General features: G+C 42.1%; 1 long non-coding RNA gene across 1 annotated transcript in view; it reads right to left on the reverse strand.

Moving 5' to 3' along the window:
- Positions 1-13,762: 13,762 nt before the first annotated feature.
- Positions 13,763-25,524, reverse strand: part of LOC106633512 — a 51,340-nt gene continuing 39,578 nt past the window's right edge. The window contains exon 3 of the long non-coding RNA XR_006055106.1: positions 13,763-15,662. This is a non-coding gene — a long non-coding RNA (uncharacterized LOC106633512). The remainder of the gene's footprint in view (positions 15,663-25,524) is intronic.

The following is a 25,524-nucleotide window of genomic DNA, read 5'->3' on the forward strand; positions in this document are numbered from 1 at the left end:
CACACACACACACACACACACACACACACACACACACACACACACACTGCAGGTCTGTCTGTGGGGAAACTTTGGGGGAAACTGTCGGCTCGGTTTTTCTCTGTCACTTTTTTCATTCTGGGTTTGTAAAAATAGTTTTTGATTTTTGGGGATTTGTTTGGTTTTTATTCTTTTTTTGCACTTTTGTAGTTAGACATCACTCAGTTGTACAAAGTCTGTAATGTCTCTTTCTTTGCTGTCTGTGTTTTATTTTTCCAGAGAAACTAAACTTGATTAAAAAGGATGAAATAACCTGAAGCAGAGTTTCTGCCTGATGATGTGCGCAAACATCACAAAGCAATAAGTTTTTATTCAAAGTGCGCACACAGACGCGTCACTGAGGCTGTGAATGAATTTCTGTTTCAGTTGACGTGCTGTTTTTATTGTTTTTCATTTCTTTAAACTTTTATGAGACTTTGATTTGCTCCATAGTGAATTGCATATTTTATTTATTTTTTATATTTTTATTTACTAAATCATAAGTCAGGTGTGCATTTATCACATGGGAGCTTTTGGAAGATATTTTTATTTGATATTAGTATTAAATTGATTATTTGATAAATGATTTAGTCATGCTAACTGCAGTTTTCAGTTGTATTGTGACTTATTCGACCGTTTTGGTTCCTTTAGGGTTATTATGAGGCCTGTTTATTGGCCTAATTTATGTTTCTATGATTTTTTTTTGTCCCCACGGTTTTTCCAGAAATGTTTAACGTTTTGTGCATAAAGTCTGAAAAAAACAGGTTTACTTGCAGTAATATAGATAATTTTATATATAGATAATTATATATATAGATATATGGTCATTAATAATATTATTATGTCTTTCTACCTCTTTCATTTTGAACGTTTGGCCTTCACACTCACATATTTATACATTTCTTTCTTCTGTTTTCTCGGCTGCTCGGAGTCTCCTTCACAGCTCTGTGTTAACACTGATGTCAACAGGAGGGTTTTCAAACTGACTCTTTATCCCCATAACTTTTATTTTGAACAGGCCAGTTTTCATGATTTGATGATTGCAGGTTTATTTCAGCTGCTTTATGATTTGTTTTCTTCTCTGTTGTTTGAGTTCAGTCTGAAAAAGTGCATCCAGTCAGTTTACACACAGCCTGGGCTTTGCTGAGTCGAAAGTCACATGATCCTGTGTGTGTGTGTGTGTGTGTGTGTGTGTGTGTGTGTGTGTGTTCATTCAGCTGTACTCAGAAAAAAAAGACTAAAATGAGAGGAAATTCAAATGTAAATGGGAGTTTGATTAAAGCAGATTTAGTGTTTTATGGATGTTTAAAATAAAAATGTAACAGAATTCAGACGTGAGTGTAAATGTAGATTCTAATCTTTGTGTTTATTTTTGCAGCTGTGAAACATTTTATTTTCTCAGAACCTGAAATTCACTGAACAATATCAAAATTATTATAATGGAGAAAAGAATGAAGCTCAGCAGGTTAACAGAATAACTTTTGTTTAAAGGGATTAAATGTCGGCTTTACTGAGACGACCTTATAAAATTATTGTGACTTTTTGTAGTGTTACACTTTTCCAAAACAAACGGAGAAAAAAAAACACACAATAAAGGTAAAGATTAACGTTACGGTGATATTTTGTGTCACAATAATATCATTAGAATAAGTTATTTTGCAATAATTGTAGTGTCGTGTTATTGTTATTGGTAAAGACGTTTCAGGTTTAAGATAAAAATCAAATTTTGAAGATAATTTTTTTATAACACAAACAATAATGTTGTTGCTGTGAATTCTTTTTATTTGTTTTTGGGGTTTTTTTTGTTCCAAATTAGACACAAACAATGAAGTTAAAGATGAATTTGACTTTTGCACTAAAAACAATCACAATAATGTTTTTGTAAATTCTTTTTGTATTGTGATGTTTTAAAAAAATAATAGTCATTCTTCTTTTTGTACACTTTTGTAAAGTTAATCCTCACTTTGCTAAACTTTTATTATTATAAATTAAACATTATTAATACACAGTAATAACATGTAATTTTTTTCTTTTTTTGTTACAAACAACACAAAACGAGACACAACACAACAAAGCAGTTTATATGTTTTAATTATTGTGATATTGTAAAAATACGTTTATCATGAATTATTTTTGCCACAATAATCGTAATAGTGATGTTATGATAGTCCAGCATTTAGCCTGAGCCATCTCTGGATCACAGTAGATTCACAGTATTGTTATTTTTCCTTTTATATCCACATATCTCATACCTGTGGATAAGTTTAACGCTTGTTTTTTTTACACTGTTAAAAGTGAAATTTAAGAACAAACTCAGTGAATGAGATCAATATTACACTTTTTCAGTGGTCTGAGTTTAAATTAAATCAGTAAATTTGAAATAGCGTCCACACACAGCAAAGTTTGCCTTGTTAGCATTTTTCCACCTTTATTCCGAGTTATGCTTGCTGTCATTTGTTGTTGTGCTTTGGGGGCAGAGGGGGATGAGAGGGTCGAGTGGGTTGTGTGCAAAGTGTCCTTGGGCAAAACGCTGAACCTCGAGTGACCTGAGGCCTCCTCTGGAGTGTGAGAGTGAACGTAGGTAGGCCTGTGATTAAAAAACACACTGTGAGTCCTGAGTTAGAGTAGAAACGTTTTATAGACGTAAAAGCTAACGTGGCCTCCTTCATCATCTTCACTGTCGCATTGTTAACCCGGAGGCCTGCTGGGTGTAAGTCACCTGGGCATTTTTATATATTAATGTTTTTATTTGATGTGAGCAACAGTGGTTAGCTAACGGATCTTATTAGCCAACTGTTACCATCACAGCCAATCGAGCTGTAAATCTTTTGATTTAAATAATGTGACTGAAAGCATTTCAGGGCCACGCAAACTGAATTTAAGACGATGTTTATGACCTTCTGTTACTTTTTGAGGACCCGTAGATACTCTGTTCCTTTAAAGTCTGTAACTGATTAAAAAACAAACTACCAACATGTTAGTTTTTCAGTAAAGATGACAAAATCAAGACAAACAGCAAAAACAGACATGCGGCCACCTGTATGTTAATCAGCCAGGTGCCCAGACTACAGTCAGGACAATGAAGTAAACTCAATAAATGAATCTCAAGTTACTATAAGCACTGAGAAACCAAGTTATGTGCACCAGTCATGATGGTAACAGTAACAAAAATAATGACCCCAAACTGCTCCGTTTTATGCACTCCTGCACTCTGTAAGCTGCAGAGTCGGGTGAGGGAACCGTGTCCGTCAGGATTTGGGGGGGGTGTTATTACCGTTGACCACCGAGAGGTTAGACCAATCAGGAACTAGGATTGTCAGATGTGTGTGTGACAGCATCAGGTAGTGTTAGCGTGGACTGTAGATCCGTCTGTGGGTTGTTTTTAGTGTTGTCCCTGTTTACCGTCGCGCACTAACAGTTTAACCGACGAAGTCGAGATGATGATAAATCTGCGAGACTTCAACCAGAAAACTGGAGTTTAACTCTCACATGGATCCATTATCTTCTGAGTTTTATTTAGTCTGATTTAAACATCATTGGTTAGGTTGAGGAAACCGTTTGTGTTAATCTCCTTTTACAATGATATAAAAGAAGAAGCAACAGAAGAAAATCACAAACGTTAATATCAAAGATGTTTGTACAAACATGTCACATGTGATGTGGAAGCAAATATGTTGAAACCAAAATGTCCGTGCTGCAGTTGAGGAGACGGGACTTAGTGTCTGAGTTAAAGTGACACTTCCACCCCGGCACAGATCAAAAATCCACGTTTATGAAATATTAGATTTTAGAGTAAACAAGCAGACTCAAACATTTGGTGCCCAAACCTCACCGTGTAAATTAAATTGGTGGTGTTCGCTCTCTCTGCGCTAGAGTATCACTTCCTGTTCCAACACACAGTGGTGTTTTGTGCAGCTTATCTGCATAGATATCTAATTAAAAGCTTATAGATAACCTCTTATTTCATAGTATAATCTTCACGTGCTTCTGAAGCACACTCTCTGTGTACTCACTACCTGATTTAAAGCTAAAGTTTTCACTCACTGTCTTTACTGTTTCGCTAGCTTAGCTTAGCTCGTAGCCGACTTGCAGCATGGCCTCCTCACCTGCCCCCCCCCCGCGCTCTCCTGCTCATTGTGTCACATGCTTAGTTCTCCTCGACCTCCTTCAGCAGTAAAATCTTAGAAAGTAGTTCGGGGCCATAAAACCAAACAAATCTGATGTGCAAACTTAACCCAGCAATGAACTGAAACAAAAGTAATGTGATGATCAAAATGATCGCTTCCACTCAGAGTGGACATTGTGTCTGTGTGGACACCTGAACAGGTGTGAGGAAATAAAAGTGACACGGTTGTTTTTCTTTGGGAACCTGAATCAGTGGATTAGATTTCGTGAGAATTTCACACATCAGATGAAGTCAAAAAGGCCGACTGACACACAAATGTGGGTTTTAGTGTATTTCATGTTTCACTGCTATCAGAGAAAAGGCTTCTCTTCTTTGATTTATGGGCTCTTCGGACAGGTGTTTAGGTGTTTCCTGTCCTCAGAAGTATTTCATCCTTAAACACATCTGAGACGGAGGAAGTCTCGGTCTCTGACTTCCTGTCTCAGAGTGCGTCTGTGTCCCTGCAGCTTTAAGAGGAGTCTCTCTGGGAGAATTTAGGTCAGCGCAGCACTTTGGTCTGCTCACTTGTTCTGGCAGCTGGGACGGCCCCGGGGGGGCGGGGCTAGGAGGAGGAGGGTGCCTAATGATGTAATTGTGCCTGAGCGAGTGATGTCACACCCAACACACACTGACACACTCACAGGTCCCGAATCAGTAAAAGACTCCCCAGAACCAGAGCTGGTGTAGGATTGGTGGCAGAGCACACACTTCCTGTTGGGTCGTATCAGTGCATCAGTAACACGAAAGCTTATCCGGCTAACGTCAGGTTTAACTCTGGTTTCAGTGATGCTGTTGGGCTCACTTCTTATGTCTGCTGCAGAACTCTTTATGTTCCAGGTAAAAGGAGCGCAGGTACGAACCCCCTACTGACCAATCAGATATCTGGACAAACAGCGTCACCATTCCTGAAAGTTCCTCACAGAGAGTGAGACGCTTCCCTGTCCCAGTCCAGCCCAGGCTCCTTATCCCAAGGCATGGAAAACTCAGTGTCCAAGGCCTCAAAGTAACGAGGACCGGGCGCAGAACCACAAAGGAGGGGAAACACCCCTTCAAAATAAGACAGGAAGTGACTTAAAGGACAGAGGTGGGCTTACTGGTACAAATGTGTAATTGTGACTTTACAAAGTTATGATGCCAGAAAATTAATTATCAGCATGTAAGATTTTTCCATCGTGTAGATCAGAACCTGCAGATTCCTCTCAGCTGATTTTGATTTTGGAGCTCCTCACTCCGACGGTTTGTTCCAGTGAGTCACGCACAGTCACCTCCTTCCAACACTGACAATACTGAGCTGTCAGGAGCTGCAGCTGGGTTGATGAGATGACTAAAGCATGCAGACTGACCTTTGACCTCCTCAGTGTTGGCTGTCATGTCTTCGATCCAGGATGTGAGAGACGCAGAGTTTGCATCACTGATGTTCGTGTTTTCGAGGAGCCGTTGGGTTGCAGATGTGCACCTACATGATTCAACAGTGACGTTCAAACATGAACAAATGTTTGATATCCAGGATTTCACACTCGCATTATCTCAGATGGTTTTTCAGCCTGCTGCTGTGGGCTGAGATAACCGTGTCCTGAAAGATAAAGTGCAAAAAGAACACATCAGACCTTCCTTTCAGTTATTTCTGATCTGAATCTGGTCGCACTGCTGAAGTGCTGAAGAGTGTGATCGAGTGAACATGTTGCTGAAACTGGAGCTGAGCAGGATTTAAGCTGACAGACGGACAGACGGCCCTCATGCAGGTGGATTACTGTGACTCAAAGGTATTCACAGCCTTCACGGCTCAAACACACAAAGAAAATCTAAAACAGCATCAGATGAAACCTATAAGCTCCATTTCAAATCTTTTACTCCCTCAAAGAATCAAAGCTAAATGACAGGCTTTTATTTTGACGTTTCAGAGTTAAGCAACCTTTGCTTATCCTCGCTCTGATCTGATCGAGTCTTTCAGCTCAAATAAAGATAATTATGGAAAAAAATGATGAGCAGCAGAGTTTCACGCTGCTTTGTGAAATATTTCCAAAATGAAATGGGATTATTTATCGGCCGGCGTTTTTTCCAGGTTTACAGACTGAAACGTCCACCTTTGCAGGCGTGGTGCCACGAGCCTCACATAGAGATGAAGATTTTAATTAAGCTCAATGAGGAAGACCTCTTCTGCCACCATTCCAGCTTTGCTTCGTTAGTTCTGTTCTGCTTTATTACGACACTTTTCTTAACCAATAAACTCCCTGCCTGAGTTTTGTGAGCCAATCAGCTTCACTGTGTTCCCCCTCTCAGGCTGCCTGTCATCCAGGCCGTCCAGCGAATCTCATCCGAAATCTTCATGAACCATCAGCTTAACCTTCTCCTCCACCACAGGGTCCAGTCTCCGTGATGTTACGGTTCATTTACACGAGTGTGACACGTGTAGGAGAAAACGTCGGTACCAAACGAGCCAATCGCAGTCACCGTAGGCTGCGATGGCGAATGTGCAGTTACACGAAAGTGAGTTTCACTCGTGTTCCTGGACACAGCTGAATGCTTTGGGTCCGATGTAATTCTTCCTCTTCCCAACTCGATGCTCCTTCAGCCTCTCTGCACGGCTGCTGTGGTTTTTTGTTATACTGGTGCAAAGCAGGAGATCAGATGTTCACACGAGCCAGTGGCAGCGTGTTAACCTGAGCGAGCTGATCCCAGCCTGCATGGCTTCTGTGGGCGCGTGATTCTCTAAGTGATCAAACACAGAGGGAAAACTTTTCTGGCATTTGGTTTAAAATAAAAGTCTGAAAAGACACATTCAGGTGCAGAGAAGCGATATTTATCAGTGACAGCAGAAACATGAAGGTGGGTTCGGTTATTAGCTTATTTATAGCCAGAGTTACACATGATGAGTCATTAAAGACAGATAAATGATTAAAAAACAAACTAACTGTAAATGTGTCGATAAAACAGTTCAGATTTTCTTCAGCGTGACGATTTGAAAGATGCTGCTTAAAGTCTTCAGGTTTCTTTGTGTGAGGAAGACGAAGACATCTCAAGAAACCAATAATAAGGAAGCCAGAGGTCAGAGGTCACACCTCCCAGAGCTTCAATCCAATTTAACGGGAAGCTTAAAAGGAGTTTAAAGTTTAAAGTTCAACCAGAGTTGAATCAGTTAAAACAAACTTAAATCCCCTGAATCATCCAGTTTGTCTGAACAATGATAACTGCAGTCTGATCAAAGCTGCGAGCGTCTTAGTGCTAATCAGCCGCTCCTCTTCATCGATGGGATCAATGAGGTCCCGGACAGGAAGCGTCAGCGCCTCGCTCTGCGGCGGCGGGGAGGTGACTCCTTCTCAAACAGCCTTCATCCTGTTTTTGAGCTGTTAATAATGTGTCTGCAATTCTCCACAAACAGACTGATCCAGTCACAGCGGACAGATACAGATGTGAGGTCCCTGCCAGGGAGGGACATACTTCACAGCATCTCCGACATTAGCACGAGGCGTCCCTCCGTCAGTTCACCGGTCGGGCAGTTCGACACAGACAGCTGTGGTTAGTGTCAGAGAAACCAGTCTGGGACTGGGACTGATCATTTCAGCATTTTTGAGGACATGTTGCCTAATCTCAGAATACACAAACCCTTCCACAGATTCCTGGATCCAGCTGTGAACTGACATGTGGTCAAACATCTGTTTCCCCACATCTGGTAAAAATGTCATTTTCATGCAGAACTTTTCTTTTGAGTAACCTTCAAACTGACCGAACCAAAGCAATGGCGGCTAATTACCGCCATGTTTCTTTGAATGCAGAGCAGGCAGCGAGGTCCCGTCGTATCTGGAGCAGCTTGGTGAGCCTCTGCTCTGTTACTGCCACGTCTGTAAAGTCCTGCCACGCCCATCAGCTCACCTGCTGAGTATTTAAGGACTGTCTCTGTCGTACAGATCGTTAGTACTAACACAGTAGTAATGAGTTTAGGCTCTACCTGCTTTCATCCTTAACTACATGTTCTTGGTATTTACCTGAGTTCTTCTTCCTCCTGTGTTCATCTGCTGTTGTTGTTTCCTTCAACCCTAAAAAATAAACTCACCTGTCCGATCGCTCTCCACTGCAGTAGACTCTCCAAGCTTGTAGCTCGCCCCATCCAATGCTTCGCCACCTCAGTGCGCACCTGTAACCTGTGACTGTCCCACGTATAGCACTCTGCTTCTGATTTCTGTTAATAAAACTTGCTTCTGTCACAGTGCCTACATTTGATCATGACAGTGGAACATGTGTGACTGAAATAAACACAGCGTGGGTCTCTAATGATGGCCAGTCCTGTCCGAGGACAACAAGTAGCAAACATCTCTACATAAATGCAACAAACAGTTTTGTGTTGAAGGCTGGAGCCTGTAATCGTCTTCAGCTCTCAGCCTCTCGGGTTTGATGTCACACGTGTTAATACCTGATTCTCTGTTGTCTGCCGTCACATCAGGTATTTCTGCCCGTAATCTGTTTGATAGCGACGGTTTCAGATATCAAAACACGAGCCGGCAGACGTCTCTGCTGCTCGCCCGTTCACGCCTGACGGATCCAGAAAACCCTTCAGGACAGACGCACTCAGCAGCACGAAGTCCTGCGGGAAATTAGACTTGATGCAAACTGTTTAATACAATTCCTGTATTGTACATTGTAAATTATATTTTTTGCTCCTAAAACAGTAGATGTAAGAAAATTAAGTAAATATATTTGATAAAAACATGTATTAAAATATTTTGTTGCATTTGGTTAACAGTTCTGAATCAACACTTTCACATCTGAAGTCGGTTATTCTGTTAGAAAAATGTTCAAATACATAATATAACTACACAACCCGGGATCACAACTAAGTGTGAAATCAACACGCCAGTCCACGCTTTGTCTCTGCAGAACATGAAATGTACAGACATGCAGACGTTACAGTAACAACGCTGGACATCATTAACACGCTTACATGTTTCACTTGAAGTAGAAAGTTCGAGATCCTGAGATGTTAAGAGGCTGAAGTACCTGCAGCTTCATCCTGTTTACATTATACATGCTTCCCTTAGGCAGCATCATTAGAAGACAGCATACATTTACACTGCTATGCAGATGACACCCAGCTCTATCTGTCCATGAAGCCAGATGACACACACCAATGAGTTAAACTGCAGGAATGTCTTAAAGACATAAAGACCTGGATGGCCGCTAACTTCCTGCTTCAGCAGATGGCCCCGCCCCTCCCTGAGTCTGGATCTGCTGGAGGTTTCTTCCTGTTAAAAGGGAGTTTTTCTTTCCCACTGTCACCAAAGCACTTGCTCATATGATTGTTGGGGTTTTCTCTGTTTTCTTTGTAGTTCTGCGGGTCTTTGCCCTACAAAATAAAGCGCCTTGAGGCAATCTGTTTTTGTGATTAGGCACTGTATAAATAAATCTGAATATAATTCACGCCACAAGTTAAACTGCAAACATCTAAAGTCTGCAACAAGCTTCTCCTCAGTTTCCTCTGTAGAGTCAGCGATGGCACTGAGAAAAACATTTGGTTCAGTTTATTTCAAATCTTTGGGGAGTTCTGTTGAAGCCTGCTGGACTGCAAGTTGTAAAAATGACACTAAAGAGGTTAAACTGTGATGCCAAGAGGTCCTGACCAAGAATCAGCATGTGAAGAGTCGGGAGTGACAAATTTTAGCGAGTGTCAGTGATTTTGTGTGAAATTTGCAGAGGCAAAGGCGAGGAAACGATCAGATAAGCTGCTGGTTTGATCCACAAACAGAGGATCAATGTGACCGGAAACAAAACTAAAGTTCTCATTCGTTGAGCTCAGACTGAAGATCGCTGCTGCACCGATGACTGATTTTCAGTAAGTGACATTTGATGCTCATTACTCTGGATCCTGCTGATACCGGCGTGCTGTTCATGTGCTGTTTCCCAGCATTCTTCCTCACTGTCCTCGGGTTGAATTAAACTCAAGTGAGCGGCATCACATTGGGAGAGTGCTCTGTGAAAAAGATGAAGATTATTTTTATGATTTGGTGGAAGGTTTTTGAGATTTTGGGAAGTTCATGAAGTGGTCAGAACATAAAGTTTTTCACTTCAAGTTTGGAAATATGAGACAAAACTCCTTTGAGGTAAAACATCTGCTCGTTGCTGAGTAGACCCGGTCACGTCATCCATCCTGCATCTTTAATTACCCGACACGTTGTGCCGTCTGTTAGTAAATATCAGCGCTGGAGGCTGGAGGCGTCACCGGGGGACGTGATGCTGGCAGCTGACTACAAAGTGTGTGATGAAAATTTAAAAAGTGAGACAAGGTTTCAAACAGCGTCTACTTTGGTGTCTAGTTTCTGCCACGCTCTGCTGCCCTTTATTTACCACACAGCGTCTGCGAAAACAGAAACACTGAGCGCGAAGCGGGCGGACGATCGACCAGCGGCAGCGTTGAGGATGCGGTCCACACAGGAACTATGTGTGAGTAAATCTATGAAGGCTGAACCTCCGCAGCGTCTTTAGTCCTCGACAGTCAGAGCTGTGCACAGGCTGCATAATGAAAACTGCTCAGGGCACAGTGTGAACAGCACAACATATAGGCTGACATATTACACACTCAGACTTTCCCTGCTGCAGACTCTGAAAGTGCTGACGTGCAGCTGCGCGGCTGTAACGACCGAGAGCTGACGTCCTCTGGGTAACGTGTATGTTTGAAACAAAGTCGAGCTGCTTGGACTGAAACAGAAATCGTCTCCTTAAAGCTTGAGGCTCCTCCGCTTTCTTTCCACTGAACGAGCTGCTGCACAGGCAAAGAGGTCAGGCAATAAATATGGCTTAATGAAGGAAGGGCGACTTCCACACGTCTGCTGTCTGTTATTTCAACCCACAGTTGGGAGGTGGAATATCACATCTTTAGTCCATCGTTGTCAGTTTGAACAAATAAAAGTCAGACAGTGAAACACAGACACTGTTGTTCTTCTCTGTAGCAGCAAACTGTAAGCTCTGTCTGAGCACTGAGGGGACACATGAATGGAGGGTTTTTGCAGTTTTCCTGCATCCTGGTGAATTTTTACGCATTAATTTGAGTAAAAAAGCTGATAATTCTGTCTGATCAGGCTACTTTCTCTCTTCTCTTCCCCTAACCCTTACTGCTCCATCCTGGGGTTTACTGGAGGTCTCTTCCTCCCCACATCACCAAAATGCTGCTCCCAGCATCATCTGATAGTTGGGTTTGTTCTCCACTATTGTAGTCTTACTTTATAAAGCACCATTCTACAGCTGTCCAAATTTGTGCTACAGAAATTGAAATTATTTATATCTATGTTTTTCCTTAGGAAAGTAATTTCCTTAAATGTGCATATCTGTGGTACCTGGTCAAAAATAATAACCCCTGGATTTTAATAGCTCAGAAGTTCAAAGCTTCCTGCACATTCAGAACATCTAACAGATATCTTTAATGGTGCGAGGCAGGAGAGGATCGGGCTCAACATGCAGACTCATAGGCATTTTAACTAAAACACAACTTTTTTGCTGAATTACCAAGAGAATGAACCAAGAAAGACAGGAAACCTAAACTGAGATACAGTAACCGGGCAGAACACAGCCGGAGGATGATGGAGACGGCGGCGCTGGACAGATCGGAAACACCTGGGGAACAAAGATGAACATGATACATGCAGGACAAGAGGCTGTCAAACTAAAACAGGAAGTACGAGAAACACACACCCGGACACAGAGGGAGGGCGAGAGACAGACAATGAAAACCACAATGAAAAATGTGTTATGACGATGTGTGAATGCTGTAGGGAGCAGCCACTGGTGAGAGTTGTAGTTGTAGAGTCCATCAAGGAGCTGTAGCATGAGCACCACCTGTATTACTACACCACGTTCTCACGACGGGATTATTCCAATAAACCGAGGACATTGTGCCTGATAATTATTTGCATCCTCCTGTAGCTTTACTCTAAAAAGAGCTAAAGCCTCCAAAGTGTCAGGAGTAATAAGTCCTGACACTTTGGAGGTGTTTGTGGACTAAAAGTCAAGAATGTGGGACACTGCTTGTCTGTGATTTGGAGAGACCAGTGTGTGCTGCCGACGCAGAGGAAACAAATTCTGTGGTGGATACTTGGCACGACATCGGCAAACAGCCCACTGACCGATGATTGAAAACCAGCTGAGAGGCTGAAGCCACACCGGCGTCAGAGAGGAGAGTTTGCCATCAGCTGAATATACTTCACGAATCCGTGTCTGGCTTTGTAGTGAGAGAAAGTTTGTGCTGAAGAACTCATTTACGTCACGTTTTTATCAACTACAGCAGAATCAGATATTCTCTGTGAGGAAGGGATTTTCACATTTTTGAGATCCAAACTTGCCGTGCGATACGCACACACATCGAACGCGTTGTGTTTCTGAGGAAAATTCTTCAAATGCAAAACATGGAGTTGACATGAAGCCACGATGAGCTGGTCCTGATGAGACTGAACGAGAGAAAGAAGAAACAGATTCCTCAGCAGCATCAGGCAGAATTTAACGGTTTGAACCAGGATTTGAGGCTTTTGTGCTTTTCAGGATGTCAGTGGCTCAGTTTGGGCCTCTGATAGTCATTTCAGAGAGGCGACTGACCCGCAGCAGCATTTAGCTGTGTGTCCAGAGATGGGCAGTAACGCGTTACTGTAATCTGATTACTTTTTTCAAGTAACGAGTAAAGTAAGGGATTACTATTGCAAAAACGGTAATTAGATTACCGTTACTTTCCCGTAGGAACGCTGCGTTACTGCGTTACTAAAACCGTGATTTTTTTGCGAGAATGTCTCATGACAGTGACGTAAGCGAGTGCGACGTTCGTGACAACAGCTGTGTGCAGATCAACAATGGATCACATATCGAGTGCAGAGAGAGTATGAGCGTGCAGCGTTTAAAGCGTGGAAGTACTGACCTTACTTTGAGTTTGATTCCATAAAAAGTGACAAAAACATTGAGTGTCCGCTGTGCGTGGGAAGAAAACTTCTTTTTACAGCGAAAAAACCCCTAAACTTCCAACAAGCACCGAGTAGCTACGACGTAATGGGAAACTCACAGAGAAACTCGCGGATTCTTCCACTGACCGCGGCACACCTGCACCAGGGTAACCCTCCGCCTACCCCACTCCTGCTTTACAGGTGAAAATAGAGCAACAGGACCGCTGAGTCTTTGACTTTATTTATTTTCTGCTGTGTTTTACTTGCATCTATTTGAAAGACTGAGTGTAAACACAAAAATATTTTATTTTATGTGCTGGAATGTGCAGAAAATAGGTTTAAATGTTAAACTAATTTCTTCCAGTCAGAGAATGTTGCAGATAATTAAATGTTTGCTTGATGCATAAAGTTAAAAGATTAAAACTAATAAAACAAGTTTTAAAAAGAGACTTTTCCATCTGATTACATTTTGTATGATGGATTATGCAGAAAAAGTAGAATTGGGCTGAAAGATCTATCACTTTATCACCTCTTCAGGTTGTAAATCGTGTTTTTAAAAAGTAACTAAGTAACTAAGTAATTAATTACTTTTGAAAATAAGTAATCAGTAAAGTAACGGGATTACTTTTTTGGGGAAGTAATCAGTAATTAGTTACTGATTACTTTTTTCAAGTAACTTGACCAACACTGTGTGTGTCTGAGGTAAAACAGATTATTTGACTGTTTCCATGTCACTGTGTGCTCAGTAACCGTGTGCGTTTTGTGTTACAAGTCCACATGTTGTCAGTGGTGCGACTGGTCAGACCTGTTTTTCCGAGAAATCGACAAACTCGAAAAATAAATTCTGCAAATTCATCCGGCAAAATGACGCCGTCAGCGTGAACGGCTGCATCAAGAGTGCGTGAGTTTGAAAACTGGAACACACAAAATATTTGCACAGATTTTAAACTTTCGTTGTGTAAAAGCTGTAAGAAGGAAAAGCTACCAAGTGTAGCGCTGCTCAAACACCTGAACTCACGCCTCACGCTAACTGACGGCGTGCTGAACTCTGCTACGAGGAGTAGATGTTCACAACGGCTTATTTAAAAAAAGATGCATGTGTTTCGTTTCTTCGTTGCTATAACACTATTGATATTTCTGCTTTGTTGTACATGGAAACAGCATCAACATCCTTCATCTAGTTTCAGTTTTTTGCCTGTGAGCAGTTTTGACCCGAGAGATGACGTCGCTGTTCGGTCCATGTTCGCTGGTCTTTCTCCACATTTAACATCTCTCACATTAAATGTTGGTGCTTTATTTGCTCGAGTGTTACGACGCGTTTCTTAAATCCTGATGGTGATACGCTTAACAAAATCCCTGAGATATGACATTTACAGTTTGTCAAAATCATTTAGCCGTCCGTAAATGGAATTCACTTTATGTGCTTTTGTCTACACGACGAGCTTCAGCGTCCAATGCAGTGAACGTCTCGATGACTAAGTAACGTCAGTGTTTGTTTTCCTCATGGTAAAGTCGAGTCTGTGCGTCAGCGCCATCACGGCAAAGTCCTAAAACTTTGCTAAGAGAAGCACAAGCAAAGCAAAGCAAAGGGTCTTAGCTCAGTCCCTTTATTTCAGACGGACGCAGAAGACATATAATTTACTCCGTATTGATTTACAAAGAGAAAAGTCCAAAATCAATTTGTGCCTGAGGTCAAACACGAGCCGGCGTGGCAGTCACCTCCGACGTGGAGCAAAGGGAGAAAACATGAGGAATTTTATAGGAAGCGACTCAAAGTTTGAGTATTACAACAATCTGGACCTCAGATCGGCCAAATTAAAGTGGCCACACATGGGAGCACAGCTGACACACGTGAACCTAAAGACAGGACAGGAGAGGTGCAACTACATATACTGACATTAAATGCAGACTTTCAAAGTAAAACAGGAAACATGGACATGACATGAACTAAACACAACCACGCAGACATGACGCATGAACCAGGGAGACTTGGTACAGGGGGAGATGACATAAACAGCTAAGGAACACGACTAAACAGCAATCTCAAAGTAAACTAGATGAGCTGAACTAGGGCACAAATGAATACAAAAGATACATGAAACTCAAACACTGGGTCACTCGACCCAGGACCATAACACAAAAAGCCAAACAGTTCAGAACTTTTTGTGATCTTTATCATTATTATTATTATGGTGACATTTTATAGGGAAATTAACCATCGTCATTAAATCCTAATTGGAGATTTAAACTCTTAGATTAGAACTTCACTGACCTGAAGTGTCGGGGCTTCAAAATCAGTAGAAAAATGCTTTGGGCTTCATCCCGAGTCCCCCTCTGCGCGGGCGTCAGATGGTGTACTCTGGAGGTGTGCGTCCGCACTGAGGGTCATTCTGGTCAGCGGCCTTCTAAGTGGCATCTAACAAGCCGCAGAGCTGGAGTGTAAAGGGTCACCGATCGGGTCGCTGCTAAACAAAGCTCATCACAGGTTGTTAACACTGAATTTCACTCATTCGATGCTTCAGCTCGGAGAGGCGGCGAGCTTTAGGGTGGAGGACGAGACGCCGTCAAGTCTGTGAGTTCAAACAAAAATGAGGAAAGAAAAAGAAAATGGATTCTGTCAACAAAGAGTGAGAGAAACCTTATTGTACAGGATGAGCTGCTGAGCCGGGATTCAACAACCAAAGTTTTCTCATTTCCAGCTTCGGGTGGTTTTGGTTTGAGCCTCGTTAACGTATCAGGTTATTTTACTGTCTTTCATCAAATCATTTACATGTTTTTCACATGATGAAAACTACAAGAAAACAAACTTTGGTCCCACACTGAGCGAGTCTGATGTTTCAGGTTAGAGAAGAAAGCCAATCGAGTCGTTTTAGATTAATAATCGTTTTACTTTGAACTTCAGAAACCAAACCATCATTAACGATTTACGGCTGTTGTTTAAGACCCACATTCAGCATCTGTGTTTGGTTTCTAATATTTTGTCTTTGTTAAGATTTTAACTTTGACTTCAGATAATGTTGTGTATTATTTTCAGAGTATTAAAGTTAAAGTTCAAATATTAAAGTATTAAAGTTCAAACTGACCATTATTTGTTTGACTTTGTTACTTTTTCAGAGGGTTGTTACTTTTTTACACTATTGTTACTTTTTCCAGATTACTGTTACTCTCTTAAATAGAATCTGTTACATCAGACTCATTGTTACGTTGTTGCTCTTACACACTAGAATCACCTGTAAAATGGACTGTTGTTTCTTTGTAGCGAATATTTTTGAAGTAAAACGGCTCCAACCGAAGAAGAAAATAATCCACAGTTTTCATGAGTGGGTTTTGCAGAATTAGAAGCAGAGTTTATGATCTCAGATTTATTTAAAATTAAAGCGAATGATTAAAACCCTCAAACGACCTTTACAGCATCAGCGGGTCATGTGAGCACAGACTCACCTCAGGTCGAGCTCGTCGTCATTAATACGAGCACTGAGATGGACAGCTAACAGCTAATGCTAACAGGTTGTGTCACATCGTTGTTGTTGTTTATGACCGACGTGTGCAGAGCTGCAAACACCCGGATGGGTGTGCAGCTTTTTAAAAGATGACAACACCCCCCGAGGATGAGAAACGCCACGAGGACACGAGGAGGAGGCGTGCTGGTAAGAAAGCTCCGCTATGATACTTTGATTTGTTTCAGGTGAACACATGCTGACGTATTGAGGAGACAGTTTTTAGTCTAATTTGCATACATAGAAGTTATTTCTGAAGTGATGAAATTTTGTTGCAAAAAGTAACTTCTTTAAACTGAATTTTGTATTTAATACTTTTCGTATGTGTAAAGAAATCCATAAACTTAACAAAGTAACAGCTTCAGATGGTTTTAGTCTTTTATGTCATGTCTCAAAATATCTTCAGAATCAGGAAAGAAAAGTCAGAGCTGGAGGAAATAAACTTCAACACAAGTTATTCTGAATCATAAACGCGTTTCAGGGTTTAAAAAGAACTGGAAGTATCGGTTTGTTTGATTAGACACCAACAATTCTGGCTGTCAGGATGTGGTGATTTCCAAGCAGCAAGTGAAGGCAGCACTGTGTGAATGCAGCAGGTAAAATCAAATGGAGAAAAAGAAAAAATCATGTCTGTAACAATCTCAGGTCTGAAAGAAATGAAATGGTTCAAAAATTATTTTGGTTTTATTCTGATTTTCATTTTGAAATTTGAATATTTAAAAAGTTGTTTTTGGTGAAACAAAAAAATAAAATATATAAAAGAACATAAAATATAAAAAATAGAATATAAAAAAATAAACCAACTTTAAGAAAATGCTGATTTTAAAACAAACGCTCATTTTAACCTTTTCACTTTGCAGAATTCATGTAAAATATTGTTTTTACCTCATTTATTTTTTTATTTATTGTTTTTGTGGGCGGAGCCTGGCACATCTCCACCTGCAGATGTTCAGTCATTGTGGAAAAACAACAGTTTTACCTGTACTCAGCTATATCCACAGATATCAGGAGGTTACTGTATAAACACAGGATATTTGTTACTGAAATGTTTCACATTTGTTTGACTTTTTCATAGCTGTTGGTGAAACGGGTATTTAAAAAACATGTAAAAAATGTTAATGAAGTTAAAAAACATTAATCTGCAACATAAAACTTTAACAGTTTAAATGTTATGTACACAAAATTTACAAATGTGCACATTTATTAAAGGAACAATTTAAAAATATATTTTATGGCAGAAATTGTGATTGTTGCAAAACATTTTGTAATTTTTATTACAAAAGTAACAAAATAATAATAATAAAAATAAATAAATAAAAATAAAATAAAAAAGTTAATTTTCTGTTTTGTTTTGTTTTTTAATTACGTTTAAAATTTTTGAAGTTTAACTTTCTTTTAACCAAAAAAGAAACGGGAACTAAACCGGAGAAAAGCCTGCGAGTCTTTGAAAAAATGGGAATAATAATAAGGGATCTCATTTTTTTTTATACATCTAATACAATTTTGCCATTAAATGTGATTTTGAATGAAGACAAAGACGTCCTGTGTGACTGTTCTTGGTCTTCTGCAGAGAAACGTTCAGAGCTGATTTTAGACTTTACAGCACACAACAGGAATGTAGAGCAGCCAACCCCCCTCCATCGCACACATACGAATGTAAAACAGCACCAACACACTTTAACCCCATTAAGACGCGGCTTTAAATAACTTCCTGCTTCTGTGTTTTGACAAATGACTCACTTGCTCACAACATGATGAAAAAATACCCACTCAGTCGTTTTTTGATACTCAGTATTTACACATATTGTCTCATTTATACTCATTTCTGTTACTGTTGCAAAACAGTAAAGAAGAAGCAGGTTTCTGCTCATCAAACATCAAATTTTTCTTTTGTCGTCAATATTCTAACATGTTTCTTCTGGTTTTAATCGTTTGCACATTTTCGTAGTTAAGATAGTTTGTTATGATCAGAAGATGTTGGAACAGTAAAGAGAAAATAAGATGACTGATTTCTTTTAAAGGATTAACAAAAGGCCATAAATTGCTTTAACGAGCTGTGATTGTACCAAACATCCTGGAGTCCTCGAATCTCTAAATTTAACACCTCAGACCTGCTCTAATGGCACGATTAGGCTCCCGTGAACCTTAAATTCGGTCTTTAAACTCCTAATCTGGGAGATTTTAGGCTTCACTTTGGTTCTTTCAAGATCGCGTTTGGTTGTTTTGACACTTAAAGTTGCTCGTTCTGCGTCACTTTTAATCTTCGTGTCACTATGAAAAGTTTTCAGGGCTTCGTTTCCTAAAGCAAAAAGGTTAAACGCGCGTTTGAGCGGCTTCGACACGTCAGTTTGTTTTTTTCTGCCAGCCGTGTTTTCTTTCGAGCTTTCATTCGTTGGAGTTGAATCGCTCGCGCGGCGGTCGTCGGGTTTTGGCAGCGACCGATGGCCTTGAACTCTCAGTGGGCTTTTTTAAAGGGCATCGACTTGCACGGCAGCCAAAACGCAGCAAAACTGTTCTGCAGTATTTTCAAACAAACAACGCAGGAAAAAAAAAAAAGCTCTGACCCGGGCAGCCGCGGCGCCGCTCTCACCCCGCCCCCCGGTGAAGATCGCGTGCAGAATCTAGGCAACCCTGAGCGTGCTGAGGGAGCGCTCGCTGCTGCGACGTGACCTTCCGTTCCCTTCGCCAAACAGCCTGTCGATGTGGGGGCTGCCCGACTTACCGAGCATGCTCAGTAGCGTCCGCAGCGTTTCGTGACAACACTAATCGTCTGCATGGATCACTGGCACGCAGAGTCACTTCTAATTAGAATTATCTCAATCTTCTGCAGGATTTCAGGCATTTTTTCTCTTTTTTCGTGGAGCGCCGCCGCCTGAGTGGTCCACCCAAGTGCCAGTTTTCCCTCTGACTCCGCCCCCTGCTCCCTCCCTCCGAACCGTCACTCGCTTTCTGCAGCCCGGCCTCCCTCCCCCCAGCTTTCCTTTCCTACTATGAAACAAGAAAACACAGGAGGTGGAGGAAGGGGGCGATCCTGACCCGCTCTTCATCCTCACCTCGTGGCTTCACGCTCTATTACCTATGCGTGCTTCATCTCGACCGTGTGTTTGCTGCACGTTCCTCGCCCTCCATCGTTCCTTCCTTCCCGTCTTGTGACCGTCTGCATTCACGCAAACGTCTGCAGGTTTTCCAGACTTACAGTTAAAGTCAGCCGCCTTCCCTCCAGCTGACCCTCTCCTGAGACGTCAGCCATTTTTAACCCACTTCCTCCATCAGAGAGGAGGTGATAAGTGATGGATGTCGCCTCAACCAGCTCGGATTATAGCTGGTACCTCACAGAGTAGCTAAAAGCGGGAGGAAAGGATTCATCCTCCGCCGATTAACTCTGTTGTTTCTTTAAAACCACCTTCGTTTGTCTGGGTTTAATCTCCGTTTCCTTCCCCGACACCCTCCTCTGAAAGGGAAGCACAAAAAGCTGCAGGGCTCCAGCTTTACAAGCAGGAGGTCAAAGGTCAGAGTTTCACTCAGAAAACACCTCAAACGGACAAATAGAAATCTTCACAGCTCCACTCAGAATGAGGGAAAACTGCGAGAACACTGGACAGTTTCAGACGAGTCGAGAGCAAAAGTTCAGACGACTTTCTCTGATTTTTACGCCCCAAAAGCCGAAGAGTTCAGGAGGGAAGGCGAGGCCGGATTTTAACTGTCCGCCGACGGACAGACGGACGGGCCGGCGGGGCTCAGACAGGCAGGGAGGGAAGAGCGAAGAGACAGAAACGAGAAGAAAGCGTCAAGCCGGGCAGACGGCCGGTCAGTCAAAGAGACAGAGAGACAGACAGGTGTGTGCAGCGATCGGACGGCGAGATTTAAACAGGCAGGCAGTCAGACGGACAACCTGCCCAAGAGTTAGACGGACAGGCCGAGAGACAGGCGCAGGTAACGCTTCCTCAGAAACACGCCGCAGATCGGAGAGGCTTTTTTCACGTTTGGGTCTGAAACTGTCCGAGGTTTCAGGTGCCAGCGAGCGCAGGGAGGGGCGTTTTTTGTTTCCTGTCTGCAAATCTGTGAAATCGGATTAAACATGAGTTTTAAAGGCTGATTCTGATGTCTGCTGATATTGTGTATTTGTCTCACTCTCAGTAAATCCCATGAAAGCAGCAGACCCACAGTAAATGTTCGCTACACCACCGTCTGATAGATCCTGTCATCCCTCTGCGCCGCTCAGCCCCGCCACTGTTAAAGTTTCACCTCACGTCACCTCGGCTCGCTCGGACACCGTCGCCAAAGTGTTTCTGAACCATCAGCGTCAAACAGGTTTCCATCTTTTCCTTCCAAAGTCCAACCGAAAGCTCTTCTCCTTCTTTCTTTAACTCTTTAATCTCCACGTGGAAGCAAAGTGGAATCAGCTGCTGCTGTCTGACTGAAAGCATCAGGAGACGTCAGTGGCAGAACCTGACGTGTTACATGGAGGTCAGAGGTCGTGTAGAGGACCCAGCTGCAGGATGCTGAGGTAGGCAGGTAAAATCAAAAAGGTGAAACCCACAAAAACATGAACAAGACGGTAAAACCAGGAACTAAAGCAGGAGAAACTCCTCCTGGATCACTAAAACAGCTGATTTGTATTTCCTGCTGTCGAACAGGTTTTACACTCGTGTGCATCATGACGTGTTTGTGTCTGTCTCCTCATCCTTTTATAATCCTTCAGTAATAATGCACCTTTCTTTATCATGTAACCAATCAGACTGCCGGGACAGACAGGCCGACATGCTGCGACGTCCACGGACGTTTCCACAACCGAGCGGCTCCAACAGAGGACACGCAACGGTTTCACTGAGTCACAATATGAACATTTTCAAGACTGAACCTGTCGTCACATCAGGAGCACTCCCTCACGCTGTCAGCTACAGTGAATCACGCTGGAACACCAAAACCCTACCAGCGCTAAACGTCCAAACTAATCCTTGAACGATTTCACCCCGTTTGTTCCAGATTATTGGGAACTTTCTGAGAAAGGTCTGCTGGAAACATGGCGGTCGGTTTCACAGCTGCTGAAGGATGGTGAGGGTGATGAAGGAGAAGCTCTCCACAGAGGAGGCAGCGGGACGTGGAAACTGTATTTGACCAACAGATTTGGGTTTTTGGCTGAGCGTAAAGTTGTCAAGGGACGTTAGATTCTCTGCTTCTAGCTTCTCAAATTGAACATTTCTGCTGTTTATTCACAAATGTGGTCGAAATTGTGGATTTTTCACTCGCAGGTCATCTGCCTCCATCATCTGAGGTCTTCCTCTTTCCCTCCTGCCCGGCATCTCCCCTCTTCACATGTTCAAGTTTTATTATAATGATTAAATGTTGAATAATTGAATCATGGCCATGAACATCGGCCTGTTCTGTAATATTAAAAAGGTTTTGTTTCACTTTTACACACAGAAACCGACATGAGAAGGTGGATGAAGCAGGAGAACATGGTGTGTTTGTAGGGCAGGCATCGCTGAGGAGACGGAGCAGAGGGGACGAAAGCAGGACACGGCTGATGGAGTGCGCAAAGAGAGGAGGTGGAGGATGGTAGAGCGGGAGGATGGTTGGTTAGTTGGTCGGAGGGGGAGGATGAAGAGACACGATAACAGCAGGAGGGAGGAAACAGCAAATGAGATGAAGACTGTAAAGACTCGTGGGGGGAGCAGAAGGTTCATGGAGCATGTGGAGGATAGAAGCAGGCTAAGGAAGGAAAGGTGAAACCGAGACTAATGCAGGAGGGGGGTAAATCACGAGCTCGCCCTCAGTGCCCTTCGGCCTCCTCGGGCTCCATGATTATTGACGTGTTTCTGAAAGAAATGCATTGTGGGAAATGTGGTCGAAACATGACATGAAACTGTTTAAGATGTTTTCTCCAACAAATAAATGTAAATGATATTTATTATGGAGAGCAGCAACTGCAAGCCAAGGACACAGGTAACAACTAGCACTGTAAACATTGTGTGTATATCATTTATTTGTACTTTAATAAGGTCGATAGTTCCTGTGTATGACTTCCTTGTGTTTTTTCAAAATAAAGATTCTGATAAAGACTAAAGGATTAATGAAGCCGTGGTAAATATATCAGAGGACAGATGCTCAACCTGAGGCGGGAATACCAGTCAGCTACAAACCTCGGCTCAGTGAACGGATGTCTTTATAGAAATGTGTTTTTAGGGAATGTGGGTGCACCGTGATTGGTCCACCTGTAAGTCCGTCAGCTGTTTGACCACATGAGCGCAGGAAAGCATCAAAAACAGTAGTAAAAAATTAGAGACAGCTGCGATCGTCATCCAAATGACAGCGAGGCGACAGACGGTGCCGACATCCAATGGTCACAAGAACCATGAAAAGTTCCTGTGAGAAAGAAACGAGTACGAGGAACTAAAAAAGGCCACAACGAGGAAGTTTCACAGCGTGCAACCCAGAGGAAGCTTTGAGGTTTTATCCATTTAAGTAAGTGATTGAAGTAAAGGCACCGCCTTCCTCGACCTAAACACCGACGCTTTTGTTCCCTGACGGAGCGGCAGGCGTCCAGACCTGAACCTCGACCTGTGGGACTTTGCAGGGCCACCATCCACCCCGACCACCTCCGACTCACTCGTCCACGACAGCTGAAATGTGACGTCTTTATTTTAACCGTATTTATTCCCACAACAAAGCGTTTCACTGGCATGTTTGAGATCAGCGGCGTGTTTAACCTGCAGAACCTGACGGGTCATCTTTGGACGTGTTTTCACTGATTAGCAGTAACAGATGACATGATTCACTTCCTACATTTTTATTTCTGTATTTTTATTTCTGCACAAACAAACATGGCTGACTCTGACCTTGGGCTACAGATCACATGACCCTGAGCTGAGGGCTTCCTCACTCCTTCATCCTGCTTCATCTTCATCGGCTTTTATTGTCTTTTATAATCATGTTTTTATCATTTCTGTTCTTTTTCACGTGTTATTTGTACTGTTTTTGTAACTTTGTGGCTTTTATGAACATCCCGGTTCAGTATTTCCATGTCTGTCAAAGAAAACTTGTATAAATAAAGTTATTATTTGCTGCTGTTGTTGATTTGAGGAGAAAAGGGAAAGGAACAGGAAGTGATGGGACAGCGAAGCAGAGCTGTAGGAAAGGAGGAGGAAAAAGGAGGCGAGAACATGAGGAGAGAGGAGTGAACGGAGGAGACGAGGAGGAGGAGGTGAGGCAGGTGGGTAAGCCAGGGTCAGCTAAAGGCCTCTGCACTGGAAGAGGGCGTGGCCAGCTTGACCTTCGTCTGCGCCCTCCTCTGCCTCCACCCCCGTAGAGCCCTGTGTGCTCATGGGAACTTTCTGCAGCCAATAAGAGCTCACTGGAAACCAGCGTGCAGACCAATGAGATCCTCTGGTAACCACCGTGCCTTCCTTCACTCGTCTTCCTCCTCTTCTTCGTCCCCTTTTTGTTCTTCTTCTGAGTATTTGCGTTCATGCCCGTTGCGTGACCACTAATCACTTCAGAGGTCGAAGCGGCTCGAGCAGCTGGGCGCATCCGCCACCGCCGCCGCAGCTCTGATCAGCTGATCAGCTCAACTCGGCTTGTGGTTATTAATGTTGGGGCAACGGCGAGATGTTTTGCTCCGTAAGGAGGCTTCCCGCTGCCGCTGAGGGGTGGCGCCGTCTGAGAGGTCAAAGGTCACAGGCGCTGCGGCAGTAAACACGACTTCCTGTAAATGTTTGAGGAGAAGCTCGTGAAGACGTTGAACTTTAAAAATTTCATTTTATATGCATCAGATTCACTTTAAACTGTGTGCTGGGATGTTGGCACGCGCAGGCTTCCATACATGGAAACACACACACACTCCTGATTTTACATCCGAGGACGTAACGCAGAACAAACGTTAACGCAGTTTTTTACCTGAAACATTCATCAGCCATGACTGCTCCCCATGAACACACATTCTGTGTCTCACAGCTGTGTTTTACACATAAACACATTTATTGGCATTTCTGGGTTTGCAAACCTTAAAACAAGCACAGCTACATTAAAAACCACTTCGATACATTTACTATATACTGGGTTTAAACCAGTGGTCTAACTGGGTCACTGTGCATTCATAACATAACACTAACGTATCATCGATTATTAATGAGCTCGTGAAATGAATGGAAAGCATCCATCCAGCCTGCATTCACTTTAAATTCATATAAAATTATCATCATTTTTAAATTAGCAGCTAAAACCTATAAAGGTGGTGCAGATCTATTTTTATTTAATTTAGTTTAATGTATCATTCTGCGTGTTTGTTTCTGATTTTTTTGTGGTTTTTGGCTGATTTTTTAAAATAATTCTAAAATGTGCTTAGAAATAAAATTGACTTTTAATTAAATTAAAGTGAAAACAATTATTGGACTTTATATTCACATATTTTTAGTCATTTATGTTTAAAAAAAAAGAAATAATAAAATGAAAAATCTTTAAAGTTATCTTAAAAAGAAAAATAAGATTTCTTGTGTTTATTTTGGTGAAACAGGAAGTCTTTTTCTTTTACAATATGAATATTAATGCACGTTACAGACTGGTTTCAGATTTTAATTTTGCTTATAGGGCTTTTTTGTTTTGTTTTTGTAGAGTTTTAATGTTATCCTGACACAACATATAATAATGTAATAATAACGCTTTTTAAACGGGCGTTCCTGTGTCAGCAGGTCTCAGCGTGATGACAGGAGAGCTTTTCTTCAGCTGTGAACAGCACAAATCTGCAGTTTGGTCTTTTATTAAACAGCCTCACAAAAAGCAACAAATAAGCAATAACATCAATAATAAAAGCCGCACAGGTCTGCGGAAAACGCGCAGAGCGTTTGAGTGTTTTGCGTTGTTCTCGGTTTGAGAATCTTTTTGTCTTTTTTCTTTTATCCCACCTGACTCTTTACTTTCTTTTTCTTTATTTCCTGGT

Source organism: Haplochromis burtoni, unplaced genomic scaffold (genome assembly GCF_018398535.1).
Source record: "Haplochromis burtoni strain Fernald_Lab_line unplaced genomic scaffold, NCSU_Asbu1 Contig_214, whole genome shotgun sequence".
In the NCBI taxonomy this organism is placed as follows: domain Eukaryota; kingdom Metazoa; phylum Chordata; class Actinopteri; order Cichliformes; family Cichlidae; genus Haplochromis; species Haplochromis burtoni.